Here is a 16757-nt window from a genome sequence, read left to right as displayed (position 1 = left end):
CTACCATTTGTCGCTTCTCAACCATTGCACCCAATAGAAGGGCTTTTTGACATGCATCACACCTACTGTGTATTTAGGTGGGATGCAACGCACTTTTCCTATGGAGTAGGTGAAATGGTCCAGTTTTGACCAATTCTTAGTAGTTTATCATGGAGAACTTCTGGGAGATGCTGTAATTAGTTGACCTTATTCTTCTAGGGGTCAGAACAACACCTTTAGGGACTTAGGAGCCCTTTGTTTATGGACATTTATGCTTGGGGTTGCAGTGCCGAAAAATGTCTATAACAGTTGCCCCCTAAAGCATGATGTCGTTAATCTCTTGATTTCTGGTGAAATGCTTTATCATGAGGATCCGAAGTTTTTCCGAGCTGGGAGGCGACCTGTAATAAGATACAATACAATACATTATCTTCATTTTATTTTCGTGATCTAGCTAAGGTGGGCATTCCCATGCTCAACTTTATAAATTCAGTTTAATGTACATAGGATAGACAATCGTCTGAGGTTAGACTGATGATTCTAGTAGAGCCATCATCCCTTAGATTGGATGATTATCTGTGCAGCAATGATGTACATTTGATGTCTTTATTTTCCTGAATATATATCGTATCCTGGATGGATGAAACTAGATCCGGGGTCTTCAATCTCGTTCGATCTTCACTCAAAGTACAAGTCCATCCATGTGAGAGATGTTCTTGGAGTCGAACATGGAAAGACATCGCTTGATTACCAGCCAATGATGTAAGCTGTTAACACGCATGAGAGGAATCACCGATAATGATAATGATCCTCAAGGTACTGCAGTACAATTCACGTGGTGTGAATAAGGGACTTGGCGTTGAACACCACGCAAAATCTTTCGGTCGAAGGCCATTGATGTAAACCTGTCGTCGGAAGTGAGAAACTTGCCATTGAGGCATGCAAGCTTCAAAGTACTAAAAGGGTTGTTCCTAGATCAACTTCTTGGATAATGAGCTGATATCGACAAGAAGAAATCTATCATAGGAGGGCCTTAGTGAATCCCACATCAATGACACGGAACGAAGCAAATTATTTTAATGGAGGTGAAAACAATCTGGTGATATACGGTTCAGGGTGGTGGTCATGAAGGAACGGAGCGAAAATGTATTATAGTGGGTGAGACACAGGTGAATTCTCTGAGCGACTTCTCTTGAACATATCAGCGACACTAACATGATGGATTTGTAGCATTAACCCCAAATGTGGATGGTGTGATGGAACCATGGTGATGTGACCAGTGAATGGAACAACCCAAACCGACTCGGATGCGCAGTGAAAGTGTCATGTTCAAGAGCGACTTGCTACCAACAAAATTTCTTCAAGTTTTCTTCCCAATTTTTTCCCCAGTCATTGCTAACCAGTACCTCTTTATTTTTGTAAAGCTTGAGGAGGATAACATATGCTTGTTCTATAATTTTCCCTTCGGGCAAACCCATTTCTATGTTTTAACGAGCCTAGCGATAGTAAAACTCATTCTTGTCTACTATGGACAAGTTTGTCGCTATTAGGTTTTAACGAGTTTAACGACAAAGATAACTCGGTCCTTTTCAATTTTAGAGAGTCTGAAAAGGAACGTAAAGGAAACTCCAAAAATCCTTTTTCGTCATCGAATCCCTTAAGTCTGGAAAAGTATAAAATAATATGAAAGGGATGAATTTTCGGTAATTTTAACGAGCCAAACAAGACAAGCGCTCGATCTTTTTGTGTAATAATCCCTCAAGTCCAAAAGGATTAAAATCTAAAGGAGGGATAGCACTTCCGGTCACTTTAACGAGCTGGAGAGGCCAATGGCTCGGCAATCTTTTCATATTTTACAAGTGAGTTGAAAAGAGCTTAAAGGAGACTCATTTTTTGAGGAACGAGTGATAGATTCGGGTAGAAGCTGATTCCAGGTAAGGTTTGGAATTTTCCAATCACGGTAGTGTTACAAGGATGGCTAACAAGCTCACTCTTTGCAGCTGTTCCTCAAAAGGGTTGAACAATCAAGTGGAGGTGAATGATTGGCCAATACATAGTGGAGGCGATGATGAGAACACGACCAAGGCTGCAAAGGCTGAAGTAATACATTCACCATGGTTATTTACCGGAAATTGGTTCATTTTTTAGTGAGCTTGAACGTTGGGGGAAACACTTGCTCATTGCTTATGTTTATTTTTTAACGATCTTGAATTCCGCGTTAAAACTGCTCGATTAATCCAGTTGCATAATAAGGATATCTCATATATAAAAATGACATTATTTCGAAGCTTTGCCCCACATCCTTTCTTTATGCAAGTTAGGAAACGACCAATCCTACGAGTTTAAAAGGTTAGAGGGCCTATAAATTTAAAAAATAAATGGTCGCTCTTTGCTTGCATGCCAAAAGGTTTACATGCCCCCAAGTATAGTGAAATAGAGTTTCAAGGTTACCCATCAATTTGCAGACAAAACATTTGTTTTATCAGGAAAGGCCTACCTTTTCAGGTTACCCCTCAATTTGTAGAAAAAACATTTGTTTTATCGGGAAAGGCCTACCTTTTTCAGCTTACCAAAGATTTTTCTATTTGTGCCACCAACAAAACACTTCTTCGGTGATGTCTACCGAAATAAACAAAGGTGAGTGGCACAGACACCTCCACTCACATAACTTTGACGAGGGAATCTTATTCTAGTCTAATCCCCTTTTCTTAAACGGATGGGTGTGTCAGACTAGTCAGATATCCTTCGTGGAAACCTACCCTATACCTGAAGTTTTCATGTCGAAACAGGCCATGGTGCATGCCCCCTGGGTTTCAGTCATGCCCTCCGAATCACTCGCGCTCATCAGGAGGACGGACTGGGGATTGATGAGACATTACTTGTGTAAAAATACCATTCATGGTTGCTATACAACTATTTGCTATGTGTGATACGAGGAATGAAAGTTGGTCTACGAGCTTGACCACTCTTCGTTCATGTGGAAAACACATTACTCTAAAGACTGAGGAGACAATGGCTCCCATGCAATAAATATAGTCTCATCTAAGGAGTAGATTATAATCCAGGGGTCCTTGGACTACCATTATGTTCATGTGAATAGTTTTCCTTCTCAATGTTATCGGCACATCGGGAAGGATCCCTAACGGTTGACTGGTTCCTTCATCAAAACCTGTTAGATTTCTCATCTCAGGCAAAAGCGATGGCGAACCAAGTGCTTTCCAAGCAGTTGAGGAAAGGATACTCACAGAAGCCCCCTCATCTATGATGGTACCGGCCATAACCATTCTATATACTTGAGCGATGATTCGGAATGGTACACTAGCCGGTAAATGGGGTCTGCCTAGTAGATTCCAGTCAAAGGAAACAACCAGGTTGCTTGGAGGTGGGACTGAATAGATGGCTGGTTATGACTCTAACAAACTTCCTTCCTACGGTAAATGAATGGGTAGACTGCCCCCATGTTCATCGGAGTCTGTGTTTATGAAGAGAATTTGAACGGTGTCGTTCTTGTTCTCATCGGTGATTGTATCATCTCAAGATTGATCCTCTGAAGGCACGACTAGGTCAACTGCCGCCTTGACCTTTTGACTTTCGTCTGGTATGGATTAAAATGGTTTATCTTCAATGATAGACGCTTCGGTTGACCACAAGGGCGTGTCAGCCGGATTTTAAACTAGTGACGGACTCGGCAAGAGTTTCTTGTATCTAGGAGGAATCTGTAATGGTGAAACTGGACGGTCATCCAAGACTCTTTTAGCTTCGCCTAAGAAGGGACAACAGTGGATGGCATGATCTCCTTCACACAATTTACAAGGAAATTTATACTTTCCTTTTTGTCCAGGAGCTTCACTTTCACTAGTTGATGGTGTATGCTCAACATGATCGTCAAAGGTTGATGACACCGGATTGTGCAAACGAGGAGACCAGTCCCTTAAGATCCGAGGGATGCAAGGACAATCTCAATGGTAGTGGTCTCCTTTGAAAATGACACATGGCGATTTAGGCCTGGTCGGTGCAGTGTGTGGATTTTCGCTAGACGATGCTTGGTTGCCCCTTTTCGCCTTTGGCTCCTTCTTCTTCTCTTTCTTCTTCTTCTCCTTCTTCTTCTCAGTTACTTGATTTTGGGATTTACCAGCTTCATGAAGTGAAGAGGAAGGAGGAGAGGAAGAATTGGATGAAGTAGAGGGTTGGGGGTAACTCTAATATTGTTTAGTTGCTGAGTTGATTGTTCAGGAATTACGGTGTTTTGAACGACAGAAGTCGAGAAGAGCCATACAGGAAAGTCGATTGTCAATCCTGGAAGAGACAATGTGGCCATATGGGGTGCACCAACATCTCCCCAAGAGGAGAAGGGACTAGGATTTCCTCCAAGGGGAACTCCTTGGTTGGTGGACTCCATTTTTCTCAACTTAAGATCAAGGTAGGAAAGGTGATGATTATTCCATTTTAAAATAAATTTTAGATGCTTTGACACAACTTGTTTTTTCAATTTTTAAGAGTCGAGAAAAAACAAAAAATGGCTCTAGTCGCCTTCGATTTTTAATGAGCCTGAAGTGACAAGTGCTCAGATGGACCTTTTCCATTAAGGAGTTTGAAAAGGAATGAAAGGGACTGCTCTGGAAATCTAGACAGAGGGATTACTAAACCAATCGCAAAACTGCAGAATACCTTTTACGATACGACAATCAATCTTCCCGAATGTTGTGTTCAATGCATTGCGATCGATAGGGCGGCAGACACGGCTTCCTATGGATAAAGGATAAAGCCTATTATGGTCTCCCAAAATATACTCGATGGTACGTGGGAGCACAAGTCCGTACTGGCACTTATCATCTCAAAGCGGAGGAACCACCCAACCAACAGTGAAAACAACAGTTACCAGGCTTTACGACGCCGGAATACGTCTCTAGCCTAGACTTCTAGATGTTGTGCATTAGGTTCCAAAGTGTTTTTAGATTCATTAAATTTATTTTATAGTTGATCTTGCTTAAGAAATTTGCAGTTCAGGTTCACCGCGTGATGTAGATGTACAATTCCTAAAATGCAATATAAGATGATAAACAGTCGTTTAATCTTCTTTTTGCAATGAAAATCCTAGCTACTAAGGAAAGAGAGATGGCATTCTTTCAAGAAAGAGCATAGAGCACACACTATGTGCACTATCCTAAATCAAACGAACAAACAGTCTAAATGAAAATGCACATGCATGTATTTGTTTTTAGCCTTCTTAATGTGTGAATGATAAAAAGAAAGCTAAGCGCAAATTTGAATTATTTTCCAAAGCGAAAATTACTGACAAGTTTCTTTTCAAAACAAAATGAGGACAATGACAACACTTTGCGATTTGGAATTGAAAAATTGCTTTCGAAACTAGGAAAAACTACTAATTCAGATCAAATACAAGAGTAACAGTGTAATCGACTATCAAGAACAATTAGATTCTCTTCTATGACTGAAAATGACACTTGCGACACTTTCAAATCAAGAAACGACAATACAATTACGCTACTTCTTTGTAAAGGAGAACTGAAAATGACTCAAAAATACATAAAAATATTTACAGTTCTTTGCACAATGGAGGTGGAATAACAGCAAGGAAAGGGGTTTCAAATAGAGGTGTACTGACTACAGGTAGCAAAACTCCTGAATAGAGCTGAAAAGAGTGAACACAGAAACCAAAATTTAGGAACAAGGCCTTGTCTGATCAACGCACCTGTAACACAGTGAAACTAAAATGAAACACACCTACTACACTCGGGAAGTGCACTGCATTTGAAGTTCACAGAACAGACAGTGCGCTGGACTAGGGATGAGACTTTGATTGGATTCTGGGTCACAGTTTGCAGTTCAGTTCGGGGATTTAGGCCAAGCAAGTGGTAATCAGTAAATCAATCACAGGGGTGGATCTAAAGAGGTTACTAGAGCCACCACGAGGGCAATTAGAAAGCTTGTAAATCAATCGTTTAGTTCATAAACAAAACCCAGAGATTGACTGAAGCAGCGTTGATCTACTTTGCACTTGCATGGAAAATGCAGTTCGAAGGCTAGCTGGCTTGACTTCAGGCTTCGTCTGTAAGTTTATAAAGTAAACAAATGTAGATGAATAAATAATCTACTCGGTCCCCAGTGGAGTCACAATTTTGTGATCGGGAATAGTGTCTATGTAGAGCTGCTAATCCCACTAAGGCTGGTAGCTACCTTAGAAACAAACACACTAAAAACTACTTTCGTTTTCCTTTATGAAAAATAGATAAGAGAATAATAAAGAGACCAACCTTTGTCTTGCGCTTGGTTCCTTGCTCGATTCCTCTCTCTTCTGGTAGTTCTTTGCCACTCACTTGCTTGTCTACCCAGCTTCAAAGAGTACCTGTAGAATCAAAGCAGCATAACACTATCCAAGAACATAGATATATTATTATAAACAATATAGGATCAGATGTACATTGACCATACAAATTCATAAATAATCAATCATACAAAAATATGGAGGAAAACTTGAATAGCTTTATTGATAATCAAGAAAGAGCAAAGAGAATTACAACCGATTGTTCTGACCCAGCATCATCCTCTCAGCAAGTAAGCCCTTCTTCACCTCATGAAAAGCTTAGATCACCCAACACTATGATATTGCACCAAGAAACCAACAACACTTCCTTACAAGATACAAAATTCCAACCTCCGGATCTCTGGGATGAGGGATCCATATATAGATGTCTGCAAGGGAGGTGAGTCAGATTTTGAGATTTGATTAGTGTCTTCCCTTTAATAGTTCTTGATTCCACTTGGAGATTGATGATCTCTTGCTCATCCCTGGTCGAATTCAGAGAGGAAAGTGTCACAGGAGATGTTTCTAGAAGATTCCATGCTTCTCCACCTTGCGGATTGACCCTGCCATTTGTCCCTTCTCACCCATTGCACCCCATAGAAGGGATTTTTGACATGCATTGCACCTACTGTGTGTATTTAGGTGGGATGCAATGCACTTTGCCTATGGAGCAAGTGAAATGGTCTAGTTTTGACCAATTCTGAGTAGTTTTTCATGGAGAACTTCTGGGAGACGCTGTAATTAGTTGACCTTGTTCTTCTAGGGGTCGGAACAACACCTTTAGGGACTTAGGAGCCCTTGGTTTATGGACATTTATGCTTGGGGTTGCAGTGCCCAAAAATGTCTATAACAAAAGGCTTGGACATATTGGAGAGAAGGGCCTTCGAATACTTCACGGTAAAGGTATGGTAGAAGGTATGAGTAATAACTCTCTGGATTTTGATTTTTGTAAAAATTGTGTATATGGAAAGAAGAATCGGGTGAGTTTTCCCTCTAGTAGTAAGAGGGTGAAACAGATATTAGAACTTGTGCACAATGACGTGTTTGGACCTGTGAAGGTTCCATCACTGGCTAAGTCTTTGTACTATGTATCATTTATAGATGAATTCTCGAGGAATACATGGATATATTTTGCTTAAGAAGAAATCTGAAGCCTTTGACAGGTTTAAAGAATTTAAGGCTCTTATGGAAAATCAAACAGAGAAGAAGATAAAGGTAATGAGGACAGATAATGGTGGAGATTTTTGCAGTAAGGAATTTGAAGAATTCTGTAAGAAGTGTGGTATAGCACGAAAAAAGACTACTCCATATACACCTCAGCAAAATGGAGTTGCAGAAAGAATGAATAAGATGTTGATGGAAAGGGCAAGAAGCATGCTCAGTGGTGCCAAGTTAGGACAGGAATTGTAGGCAGAGGTGGTGGATACTGCATGTTACCTGGTTAAGTTAGGACAGGAATTGTAGGCAGAGGTGGTGGATACTGCATGTTACCTGGTTAATAGGTCACCTTCATCAGCGTTGGAGGATAAGACTCCACGAGAGGTATGGACTGGTAAGAAACCCTCTCTTTCACATATGAGGGTATTTGGATGTGATGCATATGTACATGTTCCAAAGGAGAAACAAACGAAGTTGGATAGTAAATATGAGAAGTGCATCTTTATTGGGTATAAGGATGGTTTAAAGGCTTATAAGCTCTGGAACCCAGTCACACGAAAGGTTGTGTACAGCCGAGATGTGGTGTTCAGAGAGGTGAAATATGTTATTAAACATGAAGTACAACTAAAGGAACCTGAGAAGATAGAGTTCGAGATAAAGGAGGAAGAATTAGACTCTACGATAGAGGATGAATCAGAAGATGAAGAGCCTTAAACTTCGAGTGTGAGAAGATTAGTTCGAGAAAGAAGGTAGCCAGGAATTGATTTTGGTAATATTTTTTCTCCTGTTGCCAAGGTAACTTCTATTAGATTACTTTTATCTGTTGCTGCTGCTTTTTATTTTGATGTAGAACAGATGGATGTGAAGACAACATTTCTTCATGGGGATCTGGAAGAGGAAATATACATGATGCAACCTGAAGGCTTTGTGGTGAAGGGTAAGAAAGAACTGGTATGCAAGTTAAAGAAGTCTCTGTATGGCTTAAAGCAGTCACCAAGGATGTGGTATCATGAATTTGACACATTTATACGGGGACTTGGCTTCACTAGAAGCAAAGCAGATCACTGTGTGTATTTTAGATTAAGTGGTGACTGTGTTATTTATCTGGTCTTGTATGTGGATGATATGTTGCTGGTTGGAAATGCCAAAGAAATTATCCATGATTTGAAGACCCAATTATCCTCCAAATTAGACATGAAAGATCTTGGTTCTGCAAACTATATTTTGGGCATGGAAATTAAAAGAGATGGGGCAAAGAGGAAGAAATGGTTAAACTAGATGAAGTATGTTGAGACAAAATTGTAGAGGTTTAATATGCAGGATAGTAAACCGGTGAAGTTTTCTATTCCTACAGGTGTGAGGTTATCTGTTGAACAATGTCCCAAGACACAAGAAGAGGAAGAGGACATGTCCTGTGTTCCATATGCAAGTGCAGTCGATAGCTTGATGTATGCAATGGTCTGTACTAGACCAGACATTGCACATGCAGTGGGAGTATTGAGCAGGTTTATGTCAAAACCATGGAAGGAGCACTGGATAGCAGTGAAGGGGGTTTTTAAGTATGTGCATGGCACTAGTGATTATGGTTTGTGCTACCAAGGAAGATCAGGATTGGACAGAATGTTGGATATTCATGGCTTTTGTGATGCAAACTGGGGTGGAGATCTGGATCAGAGAAGATCTACAAGTGGGTATGTGTTTAACCTATTTGGAGGTGCACTCAGTTGGATGAGTAAGAAACAATCTGTAGTGGCACTATCAACTACAGAGGAAAAATACATGATAGCCACTCATGCAAGCAGGGAAGCAGTTTGGTTGTAAAGATTGTGTTCAAGTATGGGGTTAGTACAACGAGCTATAAGGACAGACTCTGACAACCAAAGTGAAATTTTCTTGGCAAAGAACCCCACATATCATTCAAAGACAAAGCACATTGATGTTCAGTATCACTTTGTGAGGGATATGATAGAAGACAAAAAGGTGTTGTTGGTAAAGGTGGACACTTTCAAGAATACTGCAGATGCACTAAAAAAATCTGTGAGCTCTGAGAAGTTCTCTTAGTGTAGAGAGACAATGGGCATTTTAGGGCTAGAAATATGACTAAGCTCTCTTGTGGCCCCCTGTGGAAAGAAAACAACAACTGGGAGCATGTTGAGTTGTGTTATATTCTTTCCATGACTAGCCCATGTAGCTAACCGAGGGGTTAGAGGGGGGGCAAAGCCCCCCTTTGTTACACCAATTGTGTAGTGGGGGGGTCATAGTGGGTTTGAGGTGTACCCATAACCCCACTTTATGGGGTCCTAGGCAACGCCCCAGAAAATTTTGGTTTTGGACCCTAAGATAGGTTGGGCAGACCCACCTATGGTTTCGTGCATGATTTTCGCACACATTTTTTGGATGCGATGGTTTTTGGTCCATGGTACTGGACGCAATGGTTTTTGGTCCATGGTATTGGATTCTTTGACATGTATAAATATTTATTATAACATTGAAAGGAACATAATGAAAAATCAAGCTAGTCATCCTGGTTTTTGGATCTACGGGAAAATCTCTGTGTATATGTGTTTTATGTGTTATGCTCTCACATTATTTATTTTATGTGTTTCAGAATTTGTATGCAGGTAATTTTTGTATTGGGTTAAAACCTACATTTGGTATGAGATCAGTTTTGGCTTCAAGGGGACGCCTTTGTTGCTGAGGGGTTTCGCTCAGGCCTGTGGTAGACCCTGTTTAGTGGGAGATATGCAAGATTGATTCTGGTGGTAAAAGAAGATGGCAAGCAGTGGAAAGATAGAGATCGAGAAATTTAATGGCCAGAGTTTTGAGTTGTGGAAACTCAATATGGAGAATCTGTTGGTGGATAAATATCAGTGGATCGCAGTAGATTCGGGTACTAAATGAATGGGAGTATCCAATGAAGAATGGAAGAAGTTGGATTGGAAGGAAAAGAGCATAATACAATTGTGTGTCTCAGATTCAATATTGTTGAATGTATCAGGGGAAGCTATGGTGAAGGCTTTGTGGGACAAGTTAGGGACTTTTTACCAATCTAACACTCTGGTGCATAAACTATTCCTGTGGAAAAAGTTGTATAACTTGAGGATGAAAGATGGAGACTCAATGACAGAGCATTTGAACGCATTTAATACTGTGGTAAGTCAGTTAGCATATGTTGATATTAAAATTTCAGATGAACATAAGTGCATTAGTTTATTGTGTTCTCTACCAGATTTGTGGAATAGTCTGGTTATTGCAATAGGTAGCAATGCAACTGCCTTGTAGTTTGATGAAATAGTCTCAGCTTTGCTAATAGAGGAGATGAGACAGAAAAATATGGAGAGCCAGAATGGTGATGCCTTGTCTATACGATTATGGTCCCAGAATAAAAACAATAATAAGTCATCGAGTGGGAGATCTAAATCTAGAGGGAGATTTAAATCTCCAAGAAAACCTGTAAAGGTGGTGTGCTGGAAATGCGGAAAGGAAGGGCACTTCAAAAGGGATTGTAAATCTAAAGCTCCTGATAAATGAAAGGGATCTGATGATGCTCCTTCTGCAAAGGCGAAAACCACCTCAGATGAAGGTGGGGATGTGTACTTGGCTTATTCAAGTACACATGTAGATCATGAGGCATGGTTGATTGACTCAGGTGCATCCTTTCAGTTCACTCCCCATAAGGAGTGGTTTTGTGAGTATGAGAAATATGATGGTGGTGATGTCTTCTTAGGGGATGATAGGAAGGCTAGAATCATTGGTCATGGAAAAGTAAAGTTGAAGTTGCAAGGTGGAAGGGTTAGAACACTTCCGGGCGATCTGCATATTCCTGCATTGGCCAGAAATTGGATTTCTGTAAGCACGCTGGCTGATGCAGAGTGTAAAAATAGTGTTCAAGAAGGATACCTGCAAAATTGTTCGGGGAGCACTGGTATTAATGTGGGGAGTTCAAATTGGAACTCTCTACAAGCTACAAGGTAGCACTGCTATTGATGGGTGCAACAGTTCTGTGGTTCCTCAGAGTGGAGCAGAAAATCTAGTGGTCTCTGGAGAGAAGACCATATTGTGGCATCAAAGGCTTGGACATATTGGGGAGAAGGGCCTTCGAATACTTCATGGTAAAGGTATGGTAGAAAGTGTGAGTAATAGCTCTCCGGATTTTGATTTTTGTGAAAATTGTGTATATGGGAAGCAGAATCGGGTGAGTTTCCCCTCTGGTAGTAAGAGGGTGAAACTGATATTAGAACTTATGCACAGTGATGCGTTTGGACCTGTGAAGGTTCCATCGCTAGGTAAATCTATGTACTAAGTATCATTTATAGATGACTTCTCAAGAAATACATGGATATATTTCCTTAAGAAGAAATCTGAAGCCTTTGACAGGTTTAAAGAATTTAAGGATCTTGTTGAAAATCAGACAGAGAAGGAGATAAAGGTGTTGAGGAAAGATAATGGTGGAGATTTTTGCAGCAAGGAATTTGAATAATTCTATAAGAAGTGTGGTATAGCACTACAAAAGACTACATATACACCTCAGAAAAATGGAGTTGCAGAAAGAATGAATAATACATTGATGGAAAGGGAAAGAAGCATGCTCAGTGGTGCTGCATTAGGACAGCAATTCTAGGCAGAGGCAATGGATATTGCATGTTACTTGGTCAACAGGTCGCCTTCATCAACGTTAGAGGATAAGAATCCGCAAGAGGTATGGACTGGTAAGAAACCCTCTCTTTCACATCTGAGGGTATTTGGATGTGATGCATATGTACATGTTCCAAAGGATAAACAAACCAAGTTGGATACTAAATCTGAAAAGTGCATCTTTATTGGGTATAAGGATAGTTTAAAGGGTTATAAGCTTTGGAACCCAGTCACGTGGAAGCTTGTGTACAACCGAGATGTGGTGTTCAGAGAGGTGAAATCTATTATTAAACATGAAGTCCAACTAAAGGAACCTGAGAAGAGAGAGTTTGAGCTAAAGGAGGAAGAATCAAAAGATGAAGAGCCTCAAACTCAAAGTGTGAGAAGATCAGTTCGAGAAAGAAGGTAGCCAGGAAGGTATAGTTCATCTGCTTTTTGTTCAAATTTATCTTTATCTATTACTGACGATGATCCCAGAACTGTGAAGGAAGCAATAGATTCAGAGAATGGAAAACTCTGGAAAGAGGCCATGGTCGATGAAATGGCATCGTTGCACAAAAATGATTCTTGGGATCTGGTGGAGTTGCCGGCTGGAAGGAAACCCATTAGCAGCAAATAGGTTAAATATGTATTATAAATGGGTTAATAATAGTAACATACACACCATTATTTTCATAAAATAACGTTAACAAAATTATCTTTTAATATAGACCACAAAAATATTAAAATAGATAATGTATGGAATCCATATTAAGATGTGAAAGATTTGCTTTTGCAAGTTTATATAAATTTGTTTTATAAATTTTATCATGATAATTTTTACACAAAAAATGGTGAATATATTAGTGAACTACATGACTTTCTAATTCCTCATTTTGAAAAAAACTTAATCTAGTTAAAGTTCTAAATAATGCTATATATTGGACACATTACTAATATCATTTGTCATTAAATAACTTTATACTTAATATATATCTTGCATATTAATCTATTATTCATTAAGCAAGCCTCAATCAACTTCTTTATTAACATAAAAGTACAAATAATAAATAATAAATAAATTATGCTACTACTCACATTCAACATTTAATTTGATCCTAAAAAAAATCTCCTCAACTCTAAAATGGTGCAAACATCCAACAATAGTATGTAATTATGATGGTGATAATGATGATTATCATCCACTAAGACCAAATATTGTATATAAGAAGGTAAAAAGATATTACTAAAAGTTATTTCAAATGTTATTGTTATCCTAAAAAGCATTGAATGAAGTATTTCAAGATCATCATAATTTTGTTTAGTTAAAAAATGAAGAAGGTTGGTAGTGTCACAAATATTTTGAAATTTAATTCCAATATGAGTATAAAGTGGATGATATATGAGAGTTTTTTATTCAACCATATTACTAGTGTTTCAAGGGTGATAGACTTTTAAATTGTGCCAACATTGTCTTAGAAATAATCGTAACTTAACACATACATGATATTTACTATATCAGATTATAATTAAATGGGTTAATAATAGTAACATACACATCATTATTTTCATAAAATAACCTTAACAAACTTACCTTTTAATATAAACCATAAAAAATATTAAAATAGATAATGTAAGGAATCCATATTAAGATGATAAAGATTTGCTTTTGCAAGTTTATATAAATTTGTTTTATAAATTTTATCATCATAATTTTTACACAAAAAATGGTGAATATCTACATTAAAATTAGTGAATTAAGTGACTTTCTAATGCCTCATTTTGAAAAAACTTAATCTAGTTAAACTTCTAAATAATTGTATATATTGGACACATTACTAAGATCATTTGTCATTTAATAACTTTATACTTAATACATATCTTGCCTATTAATCTATTATTCATAAAGCGAGCCTCAATCAACTTCTTTATTAACATAAAAGTACAAATAATAAATAAAAATAAATTATGCTACTACTCACATTCAACTTTTAATTTGATCCTATTTTTTTTCCCTCCTCAACTCTAAAATGGTGTAAACTTCCTACAATAGTATGTAATTATGATGGTGATAATGATGATTATCATCCACTAGGACGAAATATGGTATATAAGAAGGTAAAAATATATTACTAAAAGTTATTTTGAATTTCTTTGTTATGCTCAAAAAGCATTAAAAGAAGTGTTTCAAGATCATCATAATTTTGTTTAGTTAAACAATCAAGAAGGTTGGTAGCGTCACAAACATTTTGAAATTAAATTCCAATATGAGTATGAACTGGATGAGCTACGAGAGTTTTTAAATCTTCAACCATATTACTAGTGTTGCAAAGGTGATAGACTTTTAAATTGTGCCAACAATGTCTTTGTAATTATCGTAACTTAACACATTAATGATATCTACTATATTAGACTATAATTAAAGGGCTAATAATAGTAACATACACATCATTATTTTTATAAAATAACCTCAAAAACCTTACCGTTTAATGTAAACCATAAAAAAATATTAAAATAGATAATGTAAGGAATCCAAGTTTAAGATGTGAAAGATTTGTGTTAGCAAGTTTATATAAATTTGTTTTATAAAGTTTATCATGATAATTTTTACACAAAAAATGGTGAATATATACATTAAAATTAGTGAACTAAGTGACTTTCTAATTCCTCATTTTGAAAGAACTTAATCTAGTTAAAGCTCTAAATTCTAGATCCACTGAATACTTCCAAATTTAATGAAATATGTGTTTCATCCTTTTCTCCACTTTAAAATTTATAATAATGGTTGATCATGGGATTCATCATTAATGATAAAAAGAATTTTGATTTTGTAGAAAATGCCTTCCAAAATCATGAAATGGCCAGAAAATATTTATGAGGCATTTCGAACCCGTATTCCAGACTTTCCTCTACCATAAACATTTCCTAGCAGTTTTTCTTGTACATATACTAGACTATTAAAATCAACCTGTACCTTTAAATTAGCTTTATTGGGTGCCTTAAGATAGGATCTTCGTTTAAAATATCAATGTTTTTTTTTTTAATGGTTGGTTTGTATTTCAATTCCTTTGCGTGTTTCCTTAATGATAAGCTTCCCATCTACCTTGCTTCACTTACCAAGTTGTAGATGTGATAGGAGTAATCTTTTCTGCCACTTGTTGTCAATCCAACTACTAATAAAATGAATAATTCTAACACTAAAGAAGGACAGAACATGTTAACTCAAAGACACCATTATCCAAAAAATAGATAGCACAGATAAAAGAAAGAAGAGTCAGGCGTACCAAAGGAGTCTCTACTGAGGAAGAGGAAGAATAATAATGTAACTCAAGTTTAACTCACTTCAAGGAGAACCCACATGAATAATAGATTTCCACAGAGTTGAGTGGAGGTGGGGTATCTGGTCCATCTTCTTCAAGAAATTCTCTAAAGAGTCCAGATTCCAAAATGAAATCCAACAGCAAGGCAAGCACTTTAAGATTTCAATATGTTGAAGGAGAGACCTATTTTATGTCTACAAAAAACAGAGCCTTTACTATCCTCATACAATTGATATCTTGTGGTTCAATTTCTATCAAAGATCACAATTTTGTTATGGTTTCGCACTCCAAGTCACAAGTTTCTTGTGATGAATCTCGATTACAATCAGGTGTAGTTCTGTCTAGGTTAGTTGGTGTCAAGGGGGTTATAGTTGGAAATGATCTAGAATGTATGCTTGATGATCCACACTTTGCACAAGTTATACTCGAAGATAAAGAAAATTTTAGTGGTAGCATTTTTCAGACTAAAACTGAAAAAGAAGTTGAAGGAGGAGAACCCACTTTAAATGGATGTGCTTCCTACAGTGTAGACAGAAGCTCCAAATCAGGTTTTCATGAGAGATCAAATAAAGAGGAAAGTGGTGGAATTCGAGCCAAATGCATCCCCACAAAGGTCAAGCCTTTAAAGAAGCAACAACCCAGGAATAATGCAAAGAAACCTCCATCCAAAGGGTTAAAATAGACTAACACACTCATAAGGTTATACAATGGCATTTCTTCTAGCAAAAAACATTGGCATGACTGCCAGTAAAGGCTCAAAGACACTTGCCGACAAAGAATCTCAATTATCAAACTCATTCAGAGAAGAGTCAAATATCGTCAAGGGGGATGAAAGGAAGCCTTTAATAGACATTGTGCTAGTTGAATCACAAGTAAGTTGCAAGAATATGGAGGAGGAAACCCAGCTAAAAACTGATCTAAGGAAACATTTGCAAGAATATAGGACTTTCAAGATCACATCCAAAACTAAGAAAAGGGACAATTATTCCAGATAGCCCATGTTGTTACACTAAAATTTGTCACCATGACTATTTGCAGTTAGTATGGCTCCATCAACTGTCATACTATCCTCGTTGGCAAGCCTTATACCTCTGCTCTCCATGTCAAACTTCAAGAAAGAGAGAAAGTCATTAAAAATCTATATATCTCTGGTTACGCAGTTTCTCTTAGCCTTACCTGCGTGTACGCACTCCAAGTTCACAATACCTGCATACTTGTACGCTCTGTATGTAAAGCAATGGGTGCGTACTCCTGTAAAGGTCAAAAGGCGCAAGTTTCACTCCAAAAAAGTTACTTGTGGTCATTTCTAGAGTATTCTAGAAGCTTGTTTGACGTGTATGAAGTGCCTCCAGATGGTTCAT

At 37.8% G+C, this 16757-nt stretch overlaps 1 pseudogene; it reads left to right on the top strand.

The window, feature by feature from the left end:
* Window positions 1-16757, top strand: part of LOC149226778 (helicase-like transcription factor CHR28 pseudogene) — a 182736-nt pseudogene that overhangs the window by 106376 nt on the left and 59603 nt on the right.

Source organism: Pinus tabuliformis, chromosome J (assembly GCF_031772625.1).
Source record: "Pinus tabuliformis cultivar Carrire ecotype Pingquan chromosome J, CPIR1, whole genome shotgun sequence".
In the NCBI taxonomy this organism is placed as follows: domain Eukaryota; kingdom Viridiplantae; phylum Streptophyta; class Pinopsida; order Pinales; family Pinaceae; genus Pinus; species Pinus tabuliformis.
The sequence above is the reverse complement of the archived record's forward strand: the minus strand, read 5'-3'. Positions and strand labels throughout refer to the sequence as shown.